Genomic DNA, 8,283 nt, shown 5'->3' on the forward strand with positions numbered 1-8,283 from the left:
TGGCTGACTGATAGGGAGATTGTCAAGGCATCATCTGTATCAGTGTCTTCATCTCTAACCACATTGGACTTCGACCCCTTCTCTTTTAAGATCGAACAATCTTTTTTCCAATGACCTTTTTGTCGACAATATGCACACTCATTTTTATCAAGTTTTCTCCAATTGTCAGATCTACCTCTCGACTTTAATCGAGAGTCTCCACATTCGTTCTTTTTTCAATTAGAAGTCCTTCCATGAGCAGTGAGAACGTTTAAGCTAGAGCTTTGATACGTCTCCTTTTCCTTTTTTCGCATCTCATTGTTTATTAAGGCATTTGAAACATCTTCAAAATCAATATTAGTGATTCCATGTAGTAGGGTCGTTACTAAAAACTCATAAGTTTCCGACAAAGAGTTTAATAACAACAACGCCTTGTCCTCATCATCAATCTTAACATCAAAATTGAGCAAATAAGTGATGATTTTGTTAAAATCATCCAAATGCTCAGCCATTGAGATGCCTTCCTTGTAGTCAAAACGGAAGAGTTTCTTCTTCAAATTGAGTTTATTTTCCACTCTTCTTCATACATTTTGCTTCAAGCTTGTCCCATAATTCTTTCGCCATGGTAACCTTCATAAATGGATATTTCTGATCCTTGCCAAGACATGATCGAATAATTCCACAGGACTGTCGATTTAATTTCGTCCATTCTGCTTCTGTCATGTCTTCAGGCATTTCCTCTTGGAGAGAAACATCGAGGTCTTGCATGACCAGCAAATCGCTAACTTCGTCTCGCCAAACACCAAAATTATTGGTTCCATCAAATTTCTTTACTTCGAGATTGGAACTCCACACTCTCGATCCACGTCGTGATGGTTCTGCCATTTGCAATAATTAATCTGGATGAAACTCAAAAAACACAATTCTTGAAAATTGAATTTCAAGAGAATAAACACGATTGTGAGCACGTCTAATGGTCGTGAGGCCCAAGCTTTCACAATACCCTAAAATACCACAATAAGGCTCTGATACCACTTGTTGTGCGCCGAAAGCGGAACAAATGTACTCACAACACCAAAAATCACTCAAGACATACAATATTGCACTCAAAAACTTGATTTTTCAACACCAGAAAGAATGCCATTATATAGCCTTTTGCTAAACCTAAAGATAAACTAACAAGCCTAAAAATATTAGCAAGACCTTGAGGTCCTAGAGAATAGGTCTTGGTCCTAGAGAATAGGGCTTATGACCGTGTTTAACAATTTCTTCCTTTATTCGTACATGAGTTGAAATTTTATAAAATTATGGGTTCGATATCAATATTTAATGATCATTAAAATTTTATGTCGATATTAATATTAATATTTAAAATTTACGAGCACAATTAGCAAACTCTTAGGGACTTCTTGATCAAATATATAAGATTAAAAGTTTATGGATATAGTTATAATAAATTTTGTTTGTAAGCAAAAAAAAAAAAAAAAAAAAAAAAAAAAAAAAAAAAAAAAAAAAAAAAAAAAAAAAAAAAAAAAAAAATTGTCGGGGCTATCGACTGTCGAATCCAAATTCTTGATCTTAGAAGAAATAGGTCGTTGCATAGGTTGCCTAAACTACATGTTAAATTAAGAAGTCACCGAGCATATTCATCAATTAAGACATAGAATAATAGGTCCCAACTACGTAATTGGCACTCTCATTTTATCAGTTTCGAATATCAAGATTCTACGTTAGCAAGTTCTATTATTTGAAATCAGATTCTTTTGATATTCATTTGATTTCTAAGCTCTAACTACGACTATAAATATCGAACGAGTACTCTACATTGAGAGCAAACTAGCAATATCGAGTTTTCTTCATAATCTATCGAACGTTACCAATGGATCCGATGGTAGTAGCTCCAAGACAAGATGGTGTGTTGAACCAAAACCATAAGCAATGTGATTGGGAGCTGATTAAGAACACGGATGAATCATATGTGCAAGAGATGGGAAGGTTTGCAGTGACGGAGCATGGAGCATGTGCGTGGTCTAGAGGGAGCAAAGTGGAGCTTCCTTGGTGTGGTGAGTTGCGAGTCTCTTGTGGTGCCGAAAGGAAAACTATATCGCCTCGTGATCAAAGTGGATATAGAGATGGTGGTTCGATCCCATCCTCATGTTATTGAGTTCTATGAGGCCATCGTGTTGGATAAGGAACGTGAGTGATCCTGCGAACTCATGTCTTTTAAACGTGTCCCACCACGTCACTAGGGCATTGACCCGCTAATCGTCACCCTGAGACATCTAGTTTTTATGTACAAGTAAAACTATAAGAATAAAATAAAGACTATCTATGTCTAATCTTATGTAAGTATGGGATGATGTGATCAGTGCTCTTGATAATTAACGAATGTTATCTCCCCGTTGAACTTACATGAATGTTTAGATAATGCATCTCGTGCTTTATGTGATTGATAGGATTATCTCCCTAACAAAGTATGAAAAAATATATTAAGTTAAGAATAGTGTGTCAGTGCTAAAGCAGTTTAATGTTGGCTTAGGCTAGAATGTTTTTCAGTAGATCAAGAACCCTAGGATTGTGAGCGGTGATAAGTGGTCAAGACTAATTACTATATTGTGTTTCAAACTTTTAAACCATTAGACTCCCAAACGATCATGTTATTGAGACTTTTACTTCCATACCATTCCCTTTAAGACTCGATCATTCATGCATTAGCTGGTCTCCGCAAGGAACTTCAGCTTAGGTTTCATCGGCCTTCACCTATTTGGAAGTTGTTGATCATGGGTCTATGGCCAACCCTTAGATTCAAAATTTAGATTCGACATCTCATGGTTAAGATATTTTTCTGTGACATGGTCACGTAACTTACTCTTTAGATTCAAAATCTGGATTCGGTACTTGATGGTCCTAATATTCCCCAGCGACATGATCACATTACTTGCTCCTTATTTTCTAAGAATAAAAACTTAATAGTGCAATAAAAATACATTAGAATTTAGAATATACTTTAAAATTATTTATATATAATTTATGAACATTAATAAAATGGGAAATTAAAAATAATAAAAACAAAACAAAGAAATTAAAAATAATAATAATAAAAAATGTCAAACTCGGCCTGGCCGTGAGGTCCCTGAACCAACCCCAGTACCACTCTAGCAAACCCATTAATACAGAAAGATTCTTAATATATTTTATATATTTTTATTTGGCTCGGGTCAATCCGAAGGTTTTGCCCTTTAACCCGAAACCGAACCGATTCAGTTCGAGTTCAGAAAAATGAATCCAATCCTACCCGAAATGCTAATCCAACCCAACCCAACCCAACCTTTATAGTTCGGGTTGGTTTGGTCTGGGTTGTAGGGTTGAATGTACACCCTTAATTTTGATGCTCCCTCGTCTTTCCTTTTTCTTGATAAATAAGATTCTACTTCATTTTAAATTTTTAAGCACTTCCCCATGTGATCTCAAGGTCACTGCCTATAAAAACAAGATGCATATTCCTTTTCGATAACTCAATCATATGAACTTTATAGTTAAACGTGCTTTACTTGGAGCATATCTAGGTTGAGTGACGTCCTGAGAATTTTCTTAGGAAGCATGTGAGTGAGGACAAAACATTCGGGAATAACTCGTGTTGGCCTGTGGGGATAGTCTTCACTCTTAAGAAGCGAGGAGTAGGTAACGTGACCATGTCGAAAAGAATGCAGGAAATGTTGGGGCTATTAGTTGTCGAGTCCAGATTCTGAATCTTGGAAGAAATAGGTCGTTGCATATGTTGCCTAAATTACATGTTAAATTGAGAAGTCACTCAGCATATTTGTCGATTAAGACATAGAATAATAGTACAATGGTCCCAACTACGTAAGTTAGATTCAAACCTATCGTCTATGCCATAAACATCTGATTGGCACTCTCATTTTATCAGTTTCGAATATCAAGATTCTAACTTATCAAGTTCTATTATTTGAAATCAAATTCTTTCGATATTCATTTGATTTCAAGGCTCTAACTACAACTATAAATATCGAACGAGTACTCTACATCGAGAGTAAACTAGCAATATCGAGTTTTCTTCATAATCTATCAAACGGTACCGATGGATCCGGTGGTAGTAGCCCCAAGACAAGGTGGTGTGTTGAACCAAAACCATAAGCAATGTGATTGGGAGCTGATTAAGAACAAGGATGACCCATATGTGCAAGAGATGGGAAGGTTTGCAGTGATGGAGCATGTGCATGGTCTAGTGGGAGCAAAGTGGAGCTTCCTTGGTGTGGTGAGTTGTGAGTCTCTTGTGGTGCCAAAAGGAAAACTATATCGCCTAGTGATCAAGGTGGATATAGAGATAGTGGTTCCATGCCATCCTCATGCTATTGAGTTCTATGAGGCCATTGTGTTGGATAAGGAATGTGAGCGATCCTGGGAACTCATGTCTTTTAAACGTGTCCCACCATGTCCCTAGGGCATTGGCCTGCTAAAAGTCACCCCCGAGACATCTAGTTTTTATGTACTAATAAAACTATAAGAATAAAATAAAGACTATCTATGTCTAATCTTATGTAAGTATGGGATGATGTGATTAGTGCTCTTGATGATTAATGAATGTTATCTCCTAGTGCTCTTAATGATTAATAAATATTATCTCCCTGTTGAACTTACACATGAATGTTTAGATAATGTATCTCGTGCTTTATGTGATTGATAGAATTATCTCCCTAACAAAGTATGAATGAACATATTAAGTTAAGAATAGTGTGCCAGCGCTAAAGCAGTTTAATGTTGACTTAGGCTAGAATGTTTTTCAGTAGATCAAGAACTCTAGGATCGTGAGCGGTGATAAGTGGTCAAGACTAGTTACTATATTGTGTTTCAAACTTTTAAACCATTAGACTCCCAAACGATCATGTTATTGAGACTTTTACTTCCATACCATTCCCTTTAAGACTCGATCATTCATGCATTAGCTGGTCTCCGCAAGGAACTTCAGCTTAGGTTTCATCGGCCTTCACCTATTTGGAAGTTGTTGATCATGGGTCTATGGCCAACCCTTAGATTCAAAATTTAGATTCGACATCTCATGGTTAAGATATTTTTCTGTGACATGGTCACGTAACTTACTCTTTAGATTCAAAATCTGGATTCGGTACTTGATGGTCCTAATATTCCCCAGCGACATGATCACATTACTTACTCCTTATTTTCTAAGAATAAAAACTATCCCCATCCCACAAACCAGCATGAGTGTTGTGAGATCCCACGTCGGTTGGGGAGGAGAACGAATCATTCTTTATAAGGGTGTTGAAACCTCTCCCTGGCTAACACATTTAAAAAACTTTCAGGAGAGCCCGAAAGAAAAAGTCTAAAGAGTATAATATCTGCTAGCGATGGGTTTTGGCGGTTACAAATGGTATCATAGCCAGACACCTGACAATGTGTCAGTGAAGAGGCTGAGCCCCGAAGGGGGGTGGACAAAAGGAGGTGTGTCAAGAAGGACACTGGCTCAAAGGGGTGAATTGGGGATCCCACATCGACTCGAGAAGGGAATGAGTGATAGTGAAGATGTTGGGCCTCGAAAGGGGTGAATTGTGAGATCCAACATGAGTTGGGGAGGAGAAGTAACAACGATCTGAAAACCTCTCCCTAGTAAACATGTTTTAAAAACTTTGAGGGGAAGCTCAAGAGAGAAAACCCAAAGGAGACAATATCGGCTAATGGTCGACCCTAGCCATTACAATATCAATGTTAATGATCATTCAAATTTATGGATTGAAATTTGATTTCTATATTGATATTCATATTGTTTGGAAAAAAAATGAGTGGATTAGAGAAATTCTCATGTTAGAAATATTCCAATTTATCCTTCCTTCCTTTTCTTTTTAAATGGATATTCCAATTTATATACCTTTTTTTTTTTCCTCCTTTATTTTGATGCTCCCTCATCTTTCCTTTTTTTTTTTTTTTTGATAATTAAGTTTCCACTTCCTTTTAAATTTTTAAATGCTTCCCCTTATGATCGGTCATATAGAATTGAAGGTCACTGCATATAAAAATAAGATGCACATTCCTTTTCGATAGCTCAATCATATGAACTTTATAGATAAACGTGCTTTACTTGGAGCATATCTAGGTTGGATGACGTCCTACGAATTTTCCTAGGAAGCATGAGTGAGGACAAAACATGCGGGAGTAACTCGTGTTGGCCTGTGGGGATAGTCTTCACTCTTAAGAAGGAAGGAGTAGGTACCATGACCATATCAGAAAGAATGTAGGAAATATCTGGGCTATCAACTGTCGAGTCTAGATTTGAAGAAATAGTTTTAACATATGTTGCCTAAACTAAAGCATATTTACCGGTTAAGACATAAAATAGAACAATGGTCCCAACTATGTAAGTTAGATTCAAACCTATCGTCTATTGGCACCCTCTTTATATCAGTTCCGAATATCAAGATTTTAAGTTATCAAGTTCTATTATTCGAAATCAAATTCTTTCGATATTCATTTGATTTCTAGGCTTCAACCACGACTCTATAAATATCGAATGAGTACTCTACATCGAGAGAAAACTAGCAATATCGAGTTTTCTTCATAATCTATCAAACGTTACCCATGGATCCGGTGGTAGTAGCCCCAAGGCAAGATGGTGTGTTGAACCAAAATCATAAGCAATGTGATTGGGAGCTGATTAAGAATAAGGATGACCGATATGTGCAAGAGATGGGAAGGTTTGCAGTGATGGAGCATGCGCGCGGTCTACTCGGGGCCGACTGGAAGTTCGTTCGTGTGTTGAGTTGTAAGACTCAAGTCGTGCCGAAAGGAAACCTATATTGCCTAGTGATCGAGGTGGATATAGCGATAGTTATTCCATCCTATCCTCATTCTATTGAGTTTTATGAGGCCATCGTGCTGGATAAGCAATGTGAGCCATCCTGGGAACTCATATCTTTTGAACGTGTCCCGCCATGTTTGTAAGGCCTCGACTCTCTAATCGACACCAAAACATCTAGTTTGTGGGGCAAACGTATCTATTGAATTATCTCTATGTACTAATAAAAATACAAGAATAAAATGAAGACCAACTAGGCCGGATCTTATGTTTATATGAAGGTTTCTCTTTGCATATCAGGGATCTAATAGACGGAAAATTGAAAGTATAAAGCTTAATTAGATATAAAATTTAAACTTATATCGAATTACAAAACTAGAAAATTTTTAGGGATCTATTAGATACGATATATAAAGTTAACGAGCTTACTAGACACAAAATTGGAAGTATAAGTGTCTATTAAGCATAAAAATTATTAGGGCGACACTATGAATATAATTCACTTTATAATTGTTCCAAATGATTGGATCCAAATCATTGATGTAGAGATATGTGAGTGGGAGTATCTATATAATGAGTTTGTATCAAACTCAGACTACGAAAGTGATCAATATTTAGAAGATTAATATTTAAGAAGATGATCAATCGGTTAAATTTAGAAGATTAATATTTCAGAATGATTTGAGCTTAATATCGAGTGAAATATGAATTCTTGTCCAAGAGTTTTATTTTTTTTATTTGCATGGGTGAAAATGTCGATAAACTTAAAAAATAAAAAGAAATCATTAGCGATGAACGATCGATGGGGGAGGTAGGTGAAATGCAAAGGTCATAAATGGCCACGTACAAGATTTTTAGAGCGTTTGAAAGTGTTGGGAGGAGAAAACACTATAAAAGAGTCTCAAACTATTAATAACATGGACTGTTACGATGTACAAAAAACGCTATAAGTCTACAATAACTTTTTTCATAAGCTATCGTATCCATTATTCCATTATTTCATGTAATGAAGATTTAATCATTTGATGATCATCCATGGAAGTAAGCTATTATAGATTGGTTAATTTGCTCGGCCCAATAACAAGAAGGTTCGAAATTAATTTGTGCTAAATATTTATTCCTAGAATACATTTATCTTTTTTCTAAAATAACTAAATTATTTTCCTAAAATATATAGACAAGTTGCTCGTACAATTATTGAGTTTGACCTTATTGAGCTAGTGATTATATTCTAACACGTCCCTCAGCACTAATCCTCATTCACTGCATCATATTGAGTTGAGAGCGAAAGCACTCATATTTACTAGTATTTAGCCCTTTTATAAACATATCTGCCACTCGGTCATCTGTATTCTTCCTTCAAAACTCTCTCTAATAAAATGATAGTGCATCTTCACATAATTTGTTCTAGCATGAAATATCAGATTTCTATTAGAAGAGCTGCAAATTGGTTGTCGCAATAAAACGGTACTAAACAG

Source organism: Cucurbita maxima, unplaced genomic scaffold, assembly GCF_002738345.1.
Source record: "Cucurbita maxima cultivar Rimu unplaced genomic scaffold, Cmax_1.0 Cma_Scf00035, whole genome shotgun sequence".
Lineage (NCBI taxonomy): Eukaryota > Viridiplantae > Streptophyta > Magnoliopsida > Cucurbitales > Cucurbitaceae > Cucurbita > Cucurbita maxima.